Here is a 22,047-nt window from a genome sequence, read left to right on the forward strand (position 1 = left end):
CTCAGGCTGGTCTTGAACTCCTGAGCTCAAACAATCCGCCCGCCTCGGCCTCCCAGAGTGCTAGGATTACAAGCATGAGCCAACATGCCTGGTCTCTTTTTTCTTTTTGTAAGAGAAGGTGACTTCATCTTCCCAGCCAAGAGTCATCTGAGTGGCCCTACTGATTAGGCTAAAGTAGGAGAATCAGGCAGCCTGGTTCCTCCAGTGAAGGTGTAAGGAAACCTTTCATAGCCCCTCCTCAGACCCCTGGTTTGCAGAATGTGAACCTTGGAGAAGAGGAATCTTTATGCACAAGGATCCTGTGGCTTCAGAGAGGGAAGTCACTGATACCCAGAATTCAGAGTAAGTAAGATCTATGGGAAGGAATGAACACTGGTGCAACAAGGCCTAGAGTTCCCAGAAATAAAATAATTACTTTAAGATAAGAGGGAGTCCAGGCTGGTGACTGGGACTCGAGACAAGTGACTGAGTCGCCATGGAGAAGCCCCTATGGACAAAGCATGTGAGTAAGGCTGGGAGCTTCTGGAGAGCCCACCATGCTGCAAGGAGCCTGTGCAGTGGGGCACAACACGGAGCATGGGCGGTAACTCATAAAGAAGTCTGTGAGTACTGGGTGGAGTTCCCACTGGCAGATGCTGTGACAAGGGTTTGGGTGCAGGTGGTTCATTTACAAGGTCATCCCTAAGTATTGAGAAGACAATTTGGCACTAAAACAAGGAAGTCACTAGAGGGTGTATTTTCAAGAAGCTTTCTGCTGGGGGCAACTGGAAGGAGCTCTGAGAGACAGTGGAGAACCAGCCTCACAGTCACACCTGGGGAAGGGCCAGGAACTCTGCATCATGGACTAAGGGCTGCTCCCCTGGCACTTTCAGCCTGCGCTCCCTGAGGCCAAGAGAAAGCCCTGGTGTTCCCACACAGGTCACGAGAGCTGAGGAGATGTGGGTGTGGCACCGATGGCATCTGCTACAGCACACATGGCTCACTGTCCAAGCTTGGCCACTGGGGGACTAGGCTGGTCTTCCCTGGCAGGACCCCAGAGTGGGGACCACAGAGGGCGCCAGCATCTTTCAGTCTGAGAGAGCACAGCCTCAACAGCGACACCTTGTGGCATCAAGATGCAATCATACGGTGGGCAGGTCGGACAGACCAGATTTGGGTGTGGAGTTTATATCCATACATCCCCCTCACTTCAGGGCAGTGCAAGCCTGGGAGACAGGGGAGGGGGACAGGAGTGGCAGGAGAGGCAGGGAAGGTGGGAGATGGGGGGAAGCTCTAGTGTAGAGGCCTGGATCTTCCAGATGGCAGATAAGTCTCAGCATTTGGGTTTAATTTAGAAAAATGAACCTGGGAACAAGGGTTATTTTTCCTCTTTTAATATATTTATTCTTATTTTACTTATTTTTATAAACTTTTATTAAAGTATAACATATATATTACTAAGGTTTACCTTAATTGCACTGATTAATTTTTACAAAGTGAGCACACCTATGTTACCACCTAGACCAAGACTTAGAGCATTATCAGTATTCAAAAGCCCATCTCATGTCCAATAATCCATATATGACCCAAAAGCATTTCCACACTTCATAATTTTATATTAATATGTGCAATTACTTGTTGGGGGTCTCTCTTCCCTTTTAATATAAACCCCTACACTGCACTCCAGCCTCTGTCACACCTACTCAGTTCTGCCATTTCGGCCCCAAAGCAGCCACGGACAATTTGCAACCAAATAGGCATGGCTATGTTCCAATAAAATTATATGCCTGAAACAATTAGATGGTAGTTAGATTTGGTCCACGGACAGTAATTTGCAGACGCCTGGTCTATAATCTCACAAACAGGTGCCCCTCAGCAACCCTATGCCTAGGGGTATGCACACTGGTAGCATAGTTTGAGCCCAGGAACATGTAACTGGCGAAAAATCCCAAGCAGACCCTGGAAGACAACTCAGGGTCATTTAGGCAGGGAGGGCACAGGCCTGTGGGTACTCAGAGTGGACACTGGAATGCCAGGCATAGGCTTCAGGTAGGTACCAGGTAGGGGGGAGGAGTCTGAGGCCCTCAGACTCCTCCCCCAGGAGAAGGTCCAGTCAGAGGAGGGCCAGAGTGGGCCTCTTGCCCAGGCCTAAAGGAACACAGGAGCTATGCAAAACAATCTTTGAATATTTGAATATTTGAAAGAATGAAGCTGGTTCTTTAATATCATTTCATCTTATCATTAAAATCATTTCCATGGCAGTTATATGACAATTTTGTAATTGTAGCCAGAGAGAAGAGACATAGTGTTTTTAAAAAGGAAAGTGGAAACCTCAAAATCAGATATAGTTGTAGTCATATTTCTAACTTCTTAATGTGCAATCTTGAGCAAATTAGTTCACTTCTCTAACCCTCACTTTTCTCATCTGTGAAATGGGGATAATATTAGTACTTTTCATAGGGATTTGGGAAAGATTAAGAGAGATGATACAAGAAAAGTACTTAGCATAATACCTAGCACACAGCTAAAACTCAGTAAAAGTTAACCTTGTAAGCCCAAGGCTACCAGAACATGAAACATTGATTTTAAACCTCTAACTTGTCTCAGAATTCTCTCAGTTCACTAAGCTTAGCACTATCAGACACTTTTGAGTCAAACTCAACCAGCTGTTCAAAAATGCTCAAGACATCAACCATTCTTTTAACACTAGAAAGAAAATGGACATTTTCCGCCATGACCTGCAGGCTACAATATTATGCATCTATAGGTATTGAAAGTCCCAACAATATACCATTTAATCTTTAAATGCTGTAATGATGTGAATCATCGGGGGTGGAATGGGGAGGGGGGGAGTCCAGCTTGACATAGCAGAGATTTTTCAAAAACGTTTTTCCATTATTCTCCAAAAAGTTTTATGCAATACAAACACACCTATCCAAATATCACTACTCTCTCCTCTCGTGCCCCCAAACTCATTTTATAATTACTGTTTTCCATGTGCAGATTTCACATGATTACATGTTCAGCTGCCATGGATCCAATTTTACAGTAAGGTGCTTGAGTCAAGAGGCTGACTATATCACATTCTGCAAGGTGAGGGCTCTGCATACCCAAGTGTTAGTTAACTGTTGTAAAGAATGCCACTGCTTAAATTTCAAACTCTATCAATTTATTTCAAGTATTAAATTTAAAATCTGAAACACCTGAAAACTTTTGTTAAAGGAACAGACTATTATCTAGTATGTGGCTAAATCCATAAGTTAAAAATATAGCAAAACCTCTAAATAATAAACAGTACAAATAAAAAATAATTTGAGATGTTAAATAAAATTAAAATAAAAGTTACAGTTAATATAACATGCTGATTATAACAACGTTATTCATTGTCTCATGAAGTCTCATAAATGGAACAAATTAAGCTGGTTGCACTGAGAGATAAATAACTAAGGTTTTTAGATTCACTTTTAAAACATCTGTGCATTTCCTTAAATCTGCAAATGTAAAATGTCAATTGGCAAAGATTTAGCTATAGTATACTTACAAAAAAGAATATTCAGGAGTTATTGGGTCTTACACTAAAAAACCCTCAACCTGTCACCTAACAGATGTTTCATAGAAAATGACAGAAAGAAGAACAACATCTCTACCCTCTTGCCCCTAAAAATCCAATCATACAAAATTTTGCTACATTTACAATAACATAAGGATTATGTCTAAATAGCTTTTTACTAGAAAAGAATATAATAATCACACACATGAGGAAAAATTTTAGCAAAAATTGTAAGCTATTAAAAAAAAGACCACAATCAACAGTAGGGGGTGGAACACAGCTTCAATGTGCAAATTTCAGAGACAAGCATTCATCTGTGTATTCTGTAAAGAGAAAGAATAAATGTTATGCCCTGACTCTGAGGTCTCTCAAAAATATGGCTGATAACCGTGGAGGAGTCCCATGGGAGCCTTTAGCAAGGATCAAGTTCAGAGTGCTGAATGGTACACAGAAACCCCTCTAAAAACTAAAGCTATAGCTATAGTAAATAAGAGTAAGTGCATTAAATCATCAAGTAACTGAGTCAGTTCTCTCATCTACAAATGGATAGGTGAACTTATCTAACATAAAAATAAATAAAAGGGGAAATTACCAGACATAGTTCAGATCTAGTCAACAAATATTTCTAGAGAACAAATCTGTAATGTGGTTTCTGACATGCCAGAGACCCGACGCTCTCTATTTAAAAGGGGGTCACAGCCCCTTTTTCAGGCTCACATTAACGACCGACTGCCAAGCAAGCCTGCCAGGTGCCGCAGACACTGGAAACAGACTCAGGCCTTTCTGGGAGGGACAGAGTGCAGTCCAGGCGGAGAGAGTCCCATGAAAGGACACTCAGGGTAGTAACGGAGAGGGGAGATTTCAGTTTTAAACCTGGGCAAGAGTTGGGGATGAAGGGTAGATCCACAGTCGTATATACTAAAGAATTTTCAGATCTCATGAGAACTTAGGGATTGCTTTTCTTTCAGCAATCTGAAAACAAATAATGTAAGTACGTTCTTCATCATCACAGCAGCCGTGCCCATTGAGTTTGAGCACCAAGTTGTACCCTAAGAAATCACTGTGGGGCAGCCAGGAGGAAAAGATGATGGACTGGGGCATCTAAATGATGTGTTCTCACTGGGGGAAAGGTAAGGGATGTCAAGTTCCTCAGCATGAATCAAAGTTTCACAGAAGCTGCATATTGTGACTATGGGAGGAGGACTGAGTCATCACCCAGCACATAGCAGGGTAGACCAGCTGACTGGCAAAGAACCTGTCCAACATTCTAGTCTAGTTACAAGCTGCGATTCAGTTAAATTAATGTTGTTAATTTGAATTAGTACCATAATATGAAGTATATCCAATTTCTAAATTGATTTACGTTTTATAGCTGTAAGAGCTTAAAAATAAAACTCACCAGCTTTATGTTTATACAATTAAATGTATCGTTACAATGACAATAATTTAAGTCAACCCTGGGGTTCCATGAGAAATTATTTTCTTTAAAAGGGATCTCATCCAAGTTTGAGAAACCTTGGTTAAGTGATCAAGCATACATTGGATTTGAGTCCCGAATCTCAGATTTATTATCCAATTAACCTTGAGCAAGTTAGCAAACCTCTCAGAGCTCACTAAGTATCTCAGTAACAATGGCCTCGGGTGTAACAATGGCCATGGGGTGTAACAATGGCCACTTCACAAAAATAAAGTGAGTAATGATTAAATCAGAGATTGCAGAAGTGTTTAGCACAGTGCCTGGGGCTTAGTAAATACTCAGTACAACCATCATCATCTTCAATATTGACCACAGACTTATTGTATTTTCTTAAATTAGACCCCTTATTACAATATGTTTCTTCCTCACAAGTAAAATAGGAATAACAATATTAAACATCTTATAATGGGTCTAAACAGAATAGCTGGTTTAAAAGGCTGCAAAAAAACTTTTGAATGTTAAAGTAAAATTTTGGCCAATGTAGTAAGTTGCATCATGTGTTCAAAATATTCACCATTTCCTCACAAGACACCTAAATGAATATGGCTTTAATGAATTTTTAGTAAATCCTAATAATACACACAGTAATTTGTCCAAGTCTTATACTAGATTGTAAGCGCTTGACAGTGGCAGCCAATGTGTTACCTTTATGTTCCCCCACAACACTTAATGCTTTCAAATGGCAAGCACTCAAAAAATATTTCCAAATTATGGTACAATCAGTCAAGATACTCAAATTGAAATACATAGATAAGTTGCCAGATAACTTTCTTTCAGGTTCTTTCATCTCCATTTAAGATTGGAATTCCCGACAATGGGTCACTCTTTGTACTCTATTCTCCAAAAACCAAGACAAAACACTCTTTAGATTTGTCATCTAAATTTCAAAACACTCATAAAATGTTTCAGAAGTACTTTTCTTTTTAATAAAGATTTTTTTTTTGGCCAGGCGCGGTGGCTCACGCCTGTAATCCTAGCACTCTGGGAGGCCGAGGCGGGAGGATTGCTCGAGGTCGGGAGTTCAAAACCAGCCTGAGCAAGAGCGAGACCCCGTCTCTACTATAAATAGAAAGAAATTAATTGGACAACTAATATATATAGAAAAAATTAGCCAGGCATGGTGGCGCATGCCTGTAGTCTCAGCTACTCAGGAGGCTGAGGCAGCAGGATCACTTGAGCCCAGGAGTTTGAGGTTGCTGTGAGCTGGGCTGATGCCACGGCACTCATCTAGCTTGGGCAACAAAGTGAGACTCTGTCTAAAAAAAAAAAAAAAAAAAGGGTTCAAAAAAAGATTTTTTTTTTCATTTTGAGCAACTTTAACACAATTAATTTACTTTAGAAGTTTAAAGCTTTATAGAGATGGGGCTGGTTGGTGGAAAGAAATGAAAAACACTGGGAGAAGCGGAAGAGGCAGTGTGAGCCTGGGACTTGGGGAGAAAAACTCTGAACCTACAGCGCCTAAAGCAGAACTGCCGTTGTGTAAGCAAAGCCAGAAGCGCAGGGGCTATGGCCTGACGGGTACTCAGAGATGTCCTGCAGCACGCTGACCTTTTATCTAATCGGACCTGAACTCCCTAACATCCCAGGACCATGGTTGTAAATGGCCACGTTTGACACTGTCTTCATCCCAGTAGTATCTGAATGATGTTCAAACTCCTCGCCACAGCATGTGGGTACATAATTAATTGTGCTCCAAGAGGAACCATTTATATAAACTAAAGGTAAATGTTGCCCCGGGGCCCATCCTTACTATCTCCCTCCTGTAGGAAAAGGGTCTTTCCCACTTCACTGATAGCTGGCTCAGCCATGTGACTTGTTCTGGCCAATGAAGTGTGAGCAGAAGTAATACATGCCATGTCCAAACAGTAGCTATCAGAGCCATCTTGTGGGTAAACCACTGTTTTTTTCTTCTCTACCATAAGAATGGCCTGTTCATGAAAGGCTTTCAACCTGGGTCTCACAACAAAGACAACACAGAGCAGAATCACCAACAACCCATGACAGAAAGAAGCCACTGAGACTTGGAGGTCATTTGTTAGCTCGGCACAACCTAGCAATATCTAATATACCCACCACCTTCCATGAATGCAGTGCTAAAACAAAATATTTATAACAACATTTAGGTTAAAATACAGGACAGCATTTTCTCACTGATTTATCTCTCAGTTCTTTCTTTCTTTTGCCAATTACCAATCTAAGTAATGTTACCCTTTCAGGGGCAGAATATATCATTTTAGGTCTCTAGATAGATGCAAATCATTTGTAAATGATGTCTTTTCAGACACAGATACATACAACCATTTTCACTGCCTCCAAATGTATTCTCTTTATCATTCCTGGGCTCTGATTTCTTTTCTGACAAATAACTACTCCTGATGCTTGGACATCAAGATGAAGGCAATCATTGAAAAGGCTCAAAGGAGCATCAGTCCTGCTATGAGATGATACAGTTGTACAAACAGCACAAATAGCGAATGCCAGGGATGTGGGCTAGAGCTCATGACTGTGTATGGCCAGCACAGGTATGAGTGCCTGTCCTGCAGCACTGCCCTGGGAAAAGTACAGCTGTGCCTGGCCCAACCATACCTCACCACAGAAGGCCAGGAGAAAGGGAATCCACACACTTGTCACCTGTGATCCTATCTTACGCTGGTACTGTGAGTTCCAGATTGCACCAAGTGATGCCACTGTCTTTACTTGAGCCTTTTGCAAGACAGATATCTGATTCAACCCTGATAGCTCCTTGAAGGCAAGAACCACGTTGCATTCATCTTCATATCTCAGCACTATTATAATTAAAAAGCAGCTCATTGTAGAGCAGTTAAGAACATGGGCTTTGAGGCCAAGAGCCCAAGAGCCCAAGATTCAAATAAATTCTAGTTTCTCTATTTACTTGAGTTGGGATCTTGTGAGCAGATGCTATTAGTCCCTGTAAGTGTCTCTCTGACCTGAACATCTTAGAGTCCCCAAGGGACTTCCCACTGCCAACATTAGCATCTCTGCATGAGGGCTTTTTTGAACCTTTAGAGGCTAGTCTTCCCTTGCAGGAGCAGGATGGAAGTACCAGGGAATTAACCACCCTTAAAAACAGATGACAGGCCGGGCGCGGTGGCTCACACCTGTAATCCTAGCACTCTGGGAGGCCGAGGCGGGCGGATTGCTTGACGTCAGGAGTTCGAAACCAGCCTGAGCAAGAGCGAGACCCCGTCTCTACTATAAATAGAAATTAATTGGCCAACTAATACATATATAAAAAAAATTAGCCGGGCATGGTGGCACATGCCTGTAGTCCCAGCTACTTAGGAGGCTGAGGCAGGAGGATTGCTTGAGCCCAGGAGTTTGAGGTTGCTGTGAGCTAAGCTGACGCCACGGCACTCATTCTAGCCTGGGCAACAAAGTGAGACTCTGTCTCAAAAAAAAAAAAAAAAAAAAAAAAAAAAAAAAAAGGCCGGGCGCTGTGGCTCACGCCTGTAATCCTAGCTCTTGGGAGGCCGAGGCGGGCGGATTGCTCAAGGTCAGGAGTTCAAAACCAGCCTGAGCAAGAGCGAGACCCCGTCTCTACTATAAATAGAAAGAAATTAATTGGCCAACTGATATATATATATAAAATTAGCCGGGCATGGTGGCGCATGCCTGTAGTCCCAGCTACCCGGGAGGCTGAGGCAGAAGGATCACTCGAGCCCAGGAGTTTGAGGTTGCTGTGAGCTAGGCTGACGCCACGGCACTCACTCTAGCCTAGGCAAGAAAGCGAGACTCTGTCTCAAAAAAAAAAAAAAAAAAAAAAAAAAAAAAAAAAACAGATGACAGATATTTATACACCAGTGCTCATAGCAGCATTATTCATAATAGCCAAAAGGTAGAAAAAAACCCAAATGTCCACTGACATTGAATGGATAAAGAAAATGTGATATATACATATAATGGAATATTATTCAGCCTTAAAAAGAAATGAAATTCTTATATATGCTACAACGTGAATGAACTTTGAAAACCTTATGTTAAGTAAAGTAAGTTACACACAAAAGGACAAATTTTGTATGATATTACTTACATGAGGTAGCTAGAATAGTCAAATTCAGAGACAGAAAGTAAAATGGTGGTTTCTAGGGGCTGGGGGAAGGAAGAATGGGGAGTTGTTATTTAATGGGTACACATATGGAGTTTCAGTCTGGGATGATGAGAAAGTTCTGGAGATGGATAGTGGTGACGGTTGTACAACATTGTAAATGTACTTAATACTACCAAACTGTGTACTTTAAAATGGTAAATTTTAAGTATGTATATTTTACCACAATAAAATATAAAAATAAATTTTTAAAAAGGAAAGAAAAAAATAACTAACATGAGCTAATAGTTACATACCCCTATTTTCTTACCCTTCATATGAGAACATCCTAAGGCAGGTGTTTTACCCATTTCTTTATGGGTAAAACCACTGCAGCAACTGAATAATGCCCTGTCTATTGTCCGCCTTCTCTTACCTCTCTCATAGCCCCATTCACCTACTACTGTTCCCTGTATGTCCCAAATTACTGCTTGGACTAGAACATTTGTCTTAGGATCTGCTTCTGTAGGAAACTCAACTATGACGCCTAGGTAAATTTCTTAAACTTCTCTAAACATTAATTTCCTCATCAAGAAAAATACCATTGAGATTACGGAATTACTGTGATGATTAAATGAGATAATTCTTGAAAGTGCTTAGCACAATGCCTGACTCATAGTAGATACTTAATATGAGCTTCTCAAACTTCTGGTCCAATAATTATCTGCCTTTTTGATAGAAGACAGATAAAATATGTCTCTCAGTTTCAAGAAGAAATGAGAAATCCAAGAGCCAACAGTTTCCCATCTTATAACTGATTACCACCTCCCAGGATTTTGCTATTACCATTTAACCACAAGAGGTATTAAAAGGAACTAGAAGTTTGAATGAAATTCAAACCTTTGCCTAGAAGAGGGATGAGCCCACAAAGTTAGTTAGATAAGCTTCCCAGATACCAACCAGACCCTCCATGGCAGACAGGTCACCACGATTGCCTGTGACTGAGGGAATTAGAGGGCTGTGGCGTCAACTGTATACGAATTTTAATTCTTATCCCTTTCTCTCTCTGGCTGGAATATACCATCTTAGCCCCTAAGGGCTAGTGAAGACTAGGATACATTTAGCCTTTTTCTAGTTCCACAGGGCACCATTCTAACCAACAAAACCATGGAATCATGAAATTCCATTGCAGTGTATCCTTTGCCGAGTACCATTTTATTTTCTCTGGTTTCTGTTTACTTTTTTGCCAAAATTCATAGAGAATCACATATGCCACCTACCAAATCAAAGGAACAGGTTACTAACTCTGGTGGACTCTCTTAAATAAGACTGATTAAAAAATCCAATTTCTGGGCCCGGCGTGGTGGCTCACACCTGTAATCCTAGCACTCGGGAAAGCCGAGGCAGCAGGATCACTCAAGGTCAGGAGTTGGAATCCAGCCTGAGCAAGAGTGAGAGACCCCATCTCTACTAAAAATAGAAAGAAATTAATTGGCCAACTAAAAATACATAGAAAAAATTAGCTGGGCATGGTGGCATGTGCCTGTAGTCCCAACTACTTGGGAGGCTGAGGCAGAAGGATCACTTGACCCCAACAGTTTAAGGTTGCTGTGAGCTAGGCTAACACCACAGCACTCTAGCCAGGGCAACAGAGCAAGACTCTGTCAAAAAAAAAAAAAAAAAATCCAATTTCTTTCCCTTTTGTAGAAAATGCCTTTCTAAATATACATTATTTTAAAAGCTGAACAAACAAAAGTTGACTAGACTTACATGTTAAAAAGAAATTATGTTCCCAAAAACAAATAAATGATAAAAATCCCAAATTACCTCTTGCCCTTTAACATAATCCCTAAAGCTTTTTTCCAACATTTCATACATACACAGCCTTTAACTTTGTTCTTATTCCTCACAATTATATATAGTTGGCCAACTTAAGTTGACTAAAGCTAAACACCAGCCATATTGCACATGTCTAATGGTTCAATCTTTGCCTCAATTACATTATGAGGTTCATACTTCTCCCCATATCACTGCCTACATCTTTCCATTTTCCACCTATAAAATAATGACAAAATTCAAGAAATATTCAAGTCATTGCACAAACTCTGGTAGACAAATATGGTGGTGCTGATGAAATAAAACTACTTACTTGTCAGCAGGTAAGGTCATGATACAAGAGCTCAAACTGTTCATCCATAAATTGATGCACAGAAGTTAAGATTAACATAAGAAAGGCAGTTTAACAGTGTTAACATATAATGTAAAAAAGTATAAATCATGCCAAAGTAAAATCAGAGGCAGCTGGTATCCATGGGACACTGAATAGTGTCCTAGCTCATAACTCCCAATCTTGCACATTTCAGGGAATGATTAAACCATTACCATTCATGAACTTTCTCATACCACCTTCAGAGGCCATACACTACAAATTACTCCAAGTATTTCCCTCGATTAGCCTAACAAAGGTTTGCAGTTTCATTCTACCCATTAACTGCAAACCTATGCAAAGATTTTAAAACATGATCTGTATTCTCTGTGCTCTGCTTAAAACTCACTGAAAAGAACTTGGTCTGGGACGATATTTAGAGACATTCCCAAAATCAACTGTGGTGTGGAGTCCTGCTGCAAATCTTTTATCAGGAGATTTTTTTTTCCTCACCTGGAAAATGGTCTCTGAAAGTTATTAATGCAGCATAAATTGTGTTTGATCAATGAAATCAGAATAGGCACTGCTAGGATTCCCAAGGCCACAATCAATCTTTCTATTGTTCCACAGGTCTGCCACCCACTCATCCCAGTTTCAAGCCCCATACTCCAACAAGCACCAAAAGCAGGTAACCATTACCATAAAAGCAACATAAAAAGAGAATAAAGAGAATCCAGGATCTCTGGTTGTGTCAGTCCCCTACTGGAAACTTCTTTAAGGTTAAGCTCAAGCCCCAGCTACTAATGGCTTGCAGAGTCCTCATGTCCTGTCACACTCGCTGGCCTCTCTCACCATCCTCCACCTTTGACCAAGCTAAACTCCAGCTCCACAGGTCTGCCTACTTTCACCTCTCAAACCCTGAATCTCCCATTCGCTCACTCACCTTTGGCCCTGGCACATGCTGTTCGCACTGTTGTTTGTACCATCAAATCCAAACCCTCCCTATTTCAGCTAATTCCACTTACCCTTCCCTGATACCATAGGTGTTACCTTCTTCAGAAAGCCTTCCTTCAGCCTTCCTCCTTCACCCACGAACCTCCCAAGCTCTGCATGACAGCTGGATGCTCCCCCACAAAGGCAGCTCCACTAGCCACCACAATCCCTGAGCCCTCCCCCCAAAATCGCCTGCTCTGTTTACAGTCCCCCCTGTACCCAGAAGGACTGGCACAAAGCAAGCACACGCAAATATGATGAACATATAATAAAACAGCTTAATTATTTGTTAATAATGTCCATCATGAAGGCACACCAGCCATTCCTGTTTCCCAGGTTAAAATAACTAATAAAATAAGAGTTACTTAGTTGAATTTCTGCAGGAAGAAACTGTTGTAAAAAAAAAAAAAAATCATAGATCTGGAAGAGGGCCTTTGAAGAAAGTTGGACCAGATGACAGAGAAGTAGAAATCCCAAATAAGGAGAAAACTAGTGGCAAAGCCAGAAAGGGAACTTATGTCTCTTGACCCCGGGTCAGTGCCACATCTCGGTATCCAGAATAATTTGCTCTGAAGTTATTCTAAGCAACCATTCATGTTGTGAATTCAAGGTGGCCTGTCAATGCATTGAAAGCCTGTGTATAAAAAGATAGTTCTTTCTCAGCCTTAACAAAAATGGTAAAGAATTCCCCTGTGTGCCCCTGCTCACTGTTCCACGCTCACAACGTGATGAACAGCAGCCACTAAGACCCAGTTGCCTTTGTATCCACCCAGCATCAAACAAGACCTATTTTCAATGAGCCCATAAGAATGCCAACCTGTCATCCATTCACTACCCAACCTCCTGCTTGCCCTCAGGGAGAGGCTCCAGGAATAAGAGAGAGAAAGAGCCAAAATGGGGAACAAAGAAGGTACAGGAGGGAACTTTACAGCCTAGAAGGGAAGAAAAAACACACATCACCAGAAGAAAAGAAAAGACCTCAAAAACCCTCTCCTGAGAAGTGAACGTTAAAGAGCCAACACCTGCCCCTTGACCCACAGTCTTGCTCCTCGAGGTGAGGACAGTTAGCTGGAGCCGGCTGGCAGGACAGAGCACGGCTAATCTGCCTTAAACCAGGCACAGAAAGCCATCTTTCTAGGAGTTTGATGCCCACCAGTATCACTGAAAAAAAACCAGGGATCCCGGGACCAGCCCAACTTCACATCTTGCAGTGTCACTCAACTCTCCACCGCAGAGCAGCTCCCAGACTCCAGACCCACCTTCGATCACCTCAGGCCCACAGAGGATGAACTTCTCGGCCTGACCACACTCACCTTGCTATAGAGAAATTCACCATATAAGAACTAGTAACCACAGTGCACAAATATGAAACCCTGTTCTTCTTGCCATAATTAGTCATACCATTTTAGCAGAAATGTCTCTCATGGTTTGCATAAGCATCTGAGTATTCTTAAAGAACACTCACATTGCTCAATTCCCATTCAAGCTCTTATCTTCTGACCCACTAGTTTGCTTTGAATTAATAGTTTACTCCTAATGCATTTAGGGGAATGCACTTTGCTGCCTGCAACTCATTCATACCCTGAAATCAAGGAATGACAACTACCTTTTGGGGTGGAAAGCAGTAAGGCAGGAAGAGAGTGGTAATGCTACCAGATACCCCCCCACTACCTCACACACACACAGGAGAATTAAGTCAGCAAAATGTGGACTCTCAAGAACCATGGCAAAATAAAGCTGCTGGTATAAGGTGCCTACAAACACTGCCATTGGCCTTCGAGCCTTTGATCTACAGGGGTACCCAGAGATGCCCTTCCAACCCACAGTCTTCATCCAGTGGGGCCATGATCTTACCACTGACTTCTAAGAAAAAGTAATCACTTAGTTCCTTCCTGAAAGTGCTGGCTGCCTCTATTTCTTTTCTTCTTGCACTTTTACTCTTTTTTTTTAATTTTGTTGAGTGTCCATTAGGTGCCAGCAACTGCAGAATTTCCTGGGATCTGACCGAGATGAACTCTGCTTGGCAGAGTCCATATGAGTTCAAGAACAGAGGAACTGGGACTACAAAACAAATCAGGAAGATTTAAGTGGAGAATGAATACCCAAGCGGTTAAGAGCAGAAATTAGGGAACAGCCCTGGGGATTGGCCAGCCAAGTGCTAAAGAAATTCAACTGTGGCAGAAGCTAAACTGACACAAGAGAGGGGTAACCAATTATATTAGTGATTAAGTCGGTGAGGTGGTGGCCTTGAGCTTCCCCATCTGAGGGAATGTGTAGAAAATCACACGAAGACTCAGGCCTGGCTGTAAAAGTGAGATACCCTAGCCCTTCCTGGTGCTTTTGGCACTGACAGTGGTGGGACTCAGTGGTTGCTTCTGTTGCAGTTGTAGGGCCACACATTGCTCCAACTTTGTCCACTGATAATTTAGCAGCCTTGAGAGTCAGGTAGATGTGGGTTCAAATTCTGGCTCTCTTACAGCATTAACTCTGAGCAAGGTCTTCTGTTCCTTCATTCATTTAACAAATATTTATTGTGTCAAACACTCTTCTTGTCCTCATGGATACAGCACAAGGCAAACGTTCCTACCTTCATGGAGCTTATCAAACTCTCTGAGCCTCAGTTTCCTCTATAAAATGGGATAATGCATGTATCTTTATAGGTAGTATGAAATGAGCAATATAAAAAGCATCTAGCACAGCACCTAGCACATAGTAAATGCTCAACAAATGGTGCCCTTCATAGAACAGAGCAAACTTATCCACAACTTCCAACTGTGGTATAATAAGCTTTAAGTAGTAAGGAAGTATCTACTTGTTTCTATAGGTTCACCTCTATACCCCCAGCGACTATCACAAAGTAGATGCTCTATAAATATTTCACAAATCACTAAGTATTCAATCAATAATAGGCATTGCCATGGTGATTGATAATCATTATTTCTTTCCAAGCCACAGAGATTCTATCACTTTAAAAAGCAATAGGGAATGGGCACTGTGGCTCACACCTATAATCCTAGCAATCTGGGAGTCTGAGGCAGGAGGATTGCTGGAGGCCAGGAGTTTGAGACCAGCCTGAGCAAAAGCAAGACCCCATCTCTACAAAAAATAGAAATAATTAGCTGGGCATCATGGCAAGTACCTGTAGTCCCAGCTACTCAGAAGGGTGAGGCAGAGGATCACTTGAGCCCAGGAGTTTGAGGTTCCAGTGAGCTGTGATGAAGCCATGTACTCTAGCCTGGGCAACAGAGCAAGATTCTGTCTCAAAAAAAAGAAGGCTTTTAAGAAAAGTAAGGTGTACTACACGTCTTCAGACTTTTTTTTTTTTTAAATAAAAACAGATGGTATTGAGCATAAGTATTCCAATTCAAAGAATCTATTATTACAGAAACCTACATGGACAGCTGAGGTAGATGCCTGCCTATTGCTTTCCTAACCACAAAGTAAGGACAAGTCGGCCAGGCTGCAGGTTAATACAGAAGGTACCCAAAAAGTAAGTTACATAAAGTTTAGCAGATGTGCTAAACGATGATGCACCAGTGAGGATAAGCTGAAAAGTGCAGCAGAAACTAACAATCACAAGATCTCAGTGGCTTAAAACAACAAAGGTCTACTTCTTGGTCACAATATATGTCCAACTCCACTTTATTGGAAGCTTTGCTCATTTAGTGATTCAGGGCTGAGGGACATGGAGGCTCCATTTCAACATGTGCTTCCATGATCATCACAGCAGAAGAGAACTCTGGATGGCCTCACACTGGAAATTAAATGTTCTAGCATTGAAGTAATACAAGTCACCTTTAGTACATCCTTAAAGGAGAGAAACAATGGCAACAGGGAATATTAATAGTTTCTCCCACAGATGATACTAAGACACAAACTGTGGAATGACAAAGGGATTTGTTAAAGACGATGATCAAATAAAACATCTGGATAGCTACAAGGTTCACATAATTCTGACCAGGGAGGGTATGTAGGTATCATTTTAGAGCAGTGGCCTCAACATAAAGAAGTCTCAGACAACATAAACCTGGACCCCAAATTTTCAGTACAACTCTGCTTTTTTCTATAAATATACTGAGGGTCCAGATAAACTTTTATTTAGGAAACAAAAAAGTTTCACCAGCTGAAAAAGATTTCAAAGCCACTAATGTAAACCAAACCTTTTATTTTACAAACTTAAAAAGGAGAGAGAGAGAAAACAGTGAGACCCAGAAAATTAAAGTGACCCTACTCTAGCCCTCAGAAAGCTCTGGAATGGTTAGCACATGACAGGCAGAAATTAGTCCATTGACAAAGTCTGTTGTACCTCTGCAGCACCCTCTGAACTTACCATTCCTCTCTGCTACCTTTAACTGGCACAATGCATCCAGGCCCAGACTAAAATCATGTCATATGAGATAAGCAAGGGCTCACTAATTGGTATCAGTAATGAGTAGAAGTCCCCATCCTACAGCACTAAATAGTGATTCACATGCCACTAGCAATTCTCTATATCTCTATATTACTCCCTACTCCCTGGCAAATGGGAAGCCATCAGAAGTTCATACCAACCTTCAGGAGACTTTCGTTTTATTATCAGAAGATTACAGGTTAACAGCTAACTATGATCTGTTCACCCAATTCCATTCTCTTCTCCCATTCCCAGCTGTGCCCAGCTCTCCCTCTGCCATCACTCACAGCACTGCGTGTCACGTACTTAAGCCTCAAGGGTCTCCCAACACCAGTCTCTGTCTTTTTCAATCATCTTATACTTACTATCTCATGAAATCAAACTCAATCTTTTCAACCTGGAATCCAGTTGCCTCCTCAATCTTACTCTAACCTACTTTCCCAACATTCTCTTCACTGTGGTACTTATCCTGCCTGGCCACAGGTGGGATGACGGGCCTGAAAGTCAAAATGACATTGTTCCCCAACTCCTCCACTTACTGTTGTGTGATCTCTGGCAAGTCCTTGACCTCTCTGAATTTTGATGTTCTCACCTGTAAAATAGGTTTGATAGCATCTATTATGAGGGGCTCTTGAGAAGGTATATATGAGAGAGGAGTATCTTTGGATGCCAGTAGTAAACAATGGCTTACATGGAAGGAGGTTTTTTTGTTTTAAGCAATAAGAAGTACAGAAGAAAGGCCGGACACGATGGCTCACACCTGTAATCCTAGTACTTTGGGAGACCAAGGCAGGAGGGTTATGTGAGGTCAGCAGTTTGAGAGCAGCCTGAGCAACATAGTGAGCCCTTGTCTCTGCAAAAAATTAGCCAGGTATGGTGGCTCACACCTATAATTCCAGCTATTCAGGAGACTGAGGTAGGAAGAGCACTTGAGCCCAGGAGTTTGAGGCTGTAGTGAGGTATGATGATGCCATTCATGCTACCCAGGGTGACAGAGTGAGACCCTATCTCAAAAAAAGAAAAAGAAAAAAATCATAATAAAATATCAAGGAATATAAACATTGCTGAAACTGAACTGCTAGCAAGTAGGTGTCCGTGTGACGGCCAAAATATTAGCTGACAAAAATAAATAAATAAATAAATAAGCTAAAGAATGTGTCAATGAAACAGAAATGCAAACCATACCAGTCAACCTAAAAATTAAAGACTAACTGCTCAGGTGAATTTGTGGACTCCAACATCATTCACCTAATTCATTTTTCAAGATATCTGTTTTGGCAAACCTTTACCATTGAGTTTGACCAATGGGAAGAGACTGATAAGGCTTATGTCTTGCGGCTTTTTCAACATAATAAAACAAGACGGCCATACTATTTTAAGAGAATAATTTTTAATATATCTTTGTAAGTAAAAGAAGAACAAAAAACAAACAAACAAAAAAAACCCTCTAATACCTTAGGGAAGAAAAAAGCAAACTGAATGATGTTAAAAGTATTTATTCAACCAACATTTATCCAAAACTCCAATTGGAAATTTAAGGTATCAAGAAAAATGGAAGAGGATGGATTTTGTCTTGTTTTACCTTCTTTTAGGACATCCATTAAGTTTGGAACTAAATTTCCATTGGGCCAAAACTGATCTACTGAAAATAGACAATACACACAGATACTAAATCTGCCTACTGCAGAAGCAACAGCCTTCAAATGGAAAGGCAGACAGGCTGGTGCAAAGACAGTCAACACCACAGTCAACTCTTAAAAGGATAGGCTGTATGTATGCTGGGTGAGCCCACACTTCAGACTGGACACATGCAGCCTACACAACCAAACTTTGAATTCAAGGCCATGGCCAAGGTCATGGGCTCTGGGTCAGACAAACCTGGGCTGAAGATCTTCCTCTCACACTGAACTGTGCCAAGATACTTAATTCCTTTTAGTTTCCTCTTCTGTAATTTGGGAATAAAAATAGTACATACCTCACAAGGGCTCTGCAAGGTTTAAAAAGGATAATGCATGTAAAGGACTCTCCAAAGTGCTAGCATATGCGATGATGATGATGATGATGATGATGATGATAGCAATAATATTGCCTTGACAAGCCTGGCTTCCACATGAATACCATCCTAATCGGCATATTCTGGCTCACAATCTGTTCATGAAATGCTAAATTTACAGCATTATGTTTATATCCAGGTACAGCTTCTGTAAGGTGACAGCTCCCTGGATCAACCAGCAATTTTTTTAAATGAATTCAGAGAGAAGAGTGTTGAAAAATTAGCCTTTCAATGATAGAGAATTTAGAAGGATATGGTCCTTCGCCCATGATTCATCCACTCATGAAAGTCTTGCTGGTGAAATCCATGACACCACCACCATTCACACCTCTCTACCCTCCAAAACCGTGAAAGTCTTTTATGAAAGCACAGAAGCAAACCAACAAGATGGCTCACAATAGCAAAAAGCAAACTCCTCTGCCCCCCAGAAAGAATATGGTTTGACCCCAACACCACACTGACATTTCACAAAAGAGAACAAGGCAGCCCTCACTTCCAGAAGTTAACTGTCAAAACTAAAAAAATCCCTTCTATTCACGTTAATCCTAATAAAGAACACTTGCCGGCTTCAAAAATATCTTACAAATCCATCCAATAGAGCCAGAAGCCAAGTACTATATATTGAGAAACAATGTGACTTTACAAGGACAAAAGTGACCACAGGAGACAAAGTGCCACACCCTTTTCCCAGATAGCTTAACAGTAAACGGTGTCTCTTATAAAGGCTGCAATTCTGGAGGAAAGGGTGGACAATTCTTACACCACCACTCCCCATTTCATTCTTTACCCAGGTCCTTTCATTTTTAAGCCTCAGCATCCCCAACTACTACAACTAATAAAACGGTGGGAGGGCGAGGAGACAAGGAAACAGGTCAAATATACTTGCTTCTAAGCCCATTTCCGAAGAGTTTTCTTCCCGCTTGTCTGTCTCTCACAGCTGGAGCCCCACACCGGGTGGAAACCAATGGTTAAGTAAAACCACTGATTTAAAGAGCCAACCAGGAAACTAACCATGACAAGTGGGAGCTGCCCTCCTCTCCCGAGCACTGATTGGCTCTTGGGGTTCCACCGGTCCTCGTCCTACCCACGTAAGTGGCAGGTGTGGCTGTCAATCTCGGAGGGAGCTGACACTCCGCCGCTCGGGGAGTGAACTGCCTGTCATCCGGCAAAGGCAGGTGGCCGCCTCGCCGGCCCTCGCCCACCGAGCGGCCCCCGGCCAGGAGCCCCCGACGCGCGGAGCGCACGAGGCAGGGCCGAGCGGAGAGTTTGCGGGCGCTGTTTCGTCACCCCGCCGCGGCGCAGCCCTTAATCTTCACTGTCCTGAGATGCTCCTTCAGACGCGCGCGGCGTTTTCCTCAGTTAGGTGCGCCCGCGCGAGCGCCTTCCAGCGCGGTTAGGAGACGGGGCGCCGTTCGGCTTGGTTTCAGGCCGTGTTCCTTCCGTGCGCCACCCGGCCCTCCCGACACGTACGGCTGCATTTCCCCGACGCGGATTTCCAAACACGCTCCCCTTGCACCCCGGCACCAGGCCCCCGCCCGGGGCGGCTCCGCCCCCTCCGCCAGCTCCGCTCGGCGCCCCGCGCCCCCGCCCGCGAGCGCCGCGCCCCCCACGGGCCGCCGGGCGGAGGGCTCCGGCGAGAGGAAGGGGCGCCGGGCGGCGCGTGCGCTCGTCCCGACCCGCTGCGCGCCGCGGCACACCCGCCCGTAGGCCGCCCACCCTTCGCGCGCCCGAGAAGCCCGGGAGGCGGCGGGCGGCGCGCCCCGGGGTCCCGGGAACGCACTGCAGCTCCCGCGCGCGAGGGACCCGCTCGAGGGCACGGGCGCCGGCGTCTCACCTTGGCGAAGCCGCCGGCCGCCCACATGGATTTACTACCTCGCGCCGCCTGGCCCCGGGCGGCCGGAGGAGCTGGAGCCGGAGCCCGAGCGAGCGCGAGCGGGAGCGGGAGGCGGCGGCAGGGGAGGAGCGGGCGGGAGGAGGGAGGGAGGAGGGAGGGACGCTCGGAGGGCCGGGCGCGGGCCGGGCGGGGCGGCAGCCGAGGGCGGCACCGCCGCAGTCCCCGCCGCGCTCGCCGCGCTCGCCGCGCGCCCGGCCGGCCTCGCGCTCCCAGCATTCCCGGGGAGCCGCGGGGCGGGGCGGGGCGGGGCGGGGCCCGGAGAGCGCGGCGCCGGGCGGTGGGCGGCGGGCCCGCGGCGCCTGTTCCCTGCGGGCCGCCGTCGCGAAGACCGGCCCCAGCCTTCTGTCCCCTCGGAAAGCTGCCAGGCACCCCGGGACTTGCCAGGTGGCTTTGGCGACGTGGGCAGGGATGCCACTTATCTTCTAAGTGAAGCCAGAGTGGGGTTCGGGCTTCCCATGTCCTGGCACCCTTCCATCAGCTTTAATGTTCTTTAGGAGGGTGAAGGGATTTCTTAAGATTTTTACTTTCTTGTTCCCCCAAGGAAAGAAGAGAATGGAAGATGAAGAAGAGAACAAAAAAAGACCGTATTCATCATATTCATTGGATGCTTCTTCTGTGCCCAGAAACGTGCGTACATCGTCCCGGTTAAGGTAGAAAGGTGATGTCCGCCGAGTTCATGCACACATCTCGAGGTAATGCGCAGGAGGATTTGGACAAGTGTCGCGTTGGAGAAAGCATCCACGCAACAAGTGCGGAGCTTGGCCACTGCCACTGTGTATTAGGGTGGGAACAGGGAAAACATGGGCGTCTTTAAACTTGGTGTCTCTCCCAGAGTAGTCAATTTGCAGGACGAGAACAGTGATTTCCTTCGAGTCCTAATGAGACTGCTTCCAGTAATTTCAGTGGCCAGATCTAAATGTCTCCTGCTGGGAAGCTCAGACAAATAAAGCAAATCCAGCCATGGCACGTCTGGGTGTGCAGAGGTATGTAGGTAGTACAGTGAGTAGGGGGTGGCTCCTTTCCTCCCCTGGTGGAAATCCAAATATTAAATAATTCCTGCTGAGGGACTTGGACCCTGAAAGACAAGGATGCCTTCCTGTTCCAGCCCAAATGCCTATTCCTTAAGCCTTTCTTTTATACCTCTGCATTTAAGATTTTTATAGACCTCTGAGGCCTTGTTGCCCTCATCCTCTTCTTTTTCTCCATCACCATGAAATCAGCACTCATTCTCCTGACCTGGATGCTCCAGGAGCAACTCAAGCTACACCTCATTGTGCTTGACATCCTGGACAACCTCCGCTCAAAAGGCTAGTTATATATTAGAGCCTTGTTGAGAGTCCTTTGAGAATTCCTAAAATCCCACATCTTTAAAATGTGACCAACATTTTGAGTACCTCCTATGTGTGAGCACTTCCAGTTTTTCATCTACTCTCACAAACTCTTTATAAGATGTTTACCATCTTTCAGAAAAATCAGGTAACATATCCAAGGTGATCCCGCTAAGAATTTACTTCCATGAG

The 22,047-nt window shown here is 43.6% G+C and overlaps 1 protein-coding gene across 9 annotated transcripts in view; it reads right to left on the minus strand.

Annotated features, from left to right (window-relative positions):
• Nucleotides 1–20,610, minus strand: part of ERC2 (ELKS/RAB6-interacting/CAST family member 2) — a 982,890-nt gene extending 962,280 nt beyond the window's left edge. For 5 of the 9 annotated variants that reach the window (XR_012922097.1, XR_012922096.1, XM_076008685.1 and 2 more), the window contains exon 1: nt 20,468–20,610. The gene's annotated coding sequence lies outside the window, so the exon portion shown is untranslated. Of the gene's footprint in view, nt 1–17,119; nt 17,173–20,467 lie in introns of all 9 variants that reach the window. The other 4 variants (XM_076008716.1, XM_076008700.1, XM_076008691.1 and 1 more) reach the window with 3 other exon arrangements.
• Between the last annotated feature and the right edge of the window lie 1,437 nt (nt 20,611–22,047).

Source organism: Microcebus murinus, chromosome 1, assembly GCF_040939455.1.
Source record: "Microcebus murinus isolate Inina chromosome 1, M.murinus_Inina_mat1.0, whole genome shotgun sequence".
Classification (NCBI taxonomy): Eukaryota; Metazoa; Chordata; class Mammalia; order Primates; family Cheirogaleidae; genus Microcebus; species Microcebus murinus.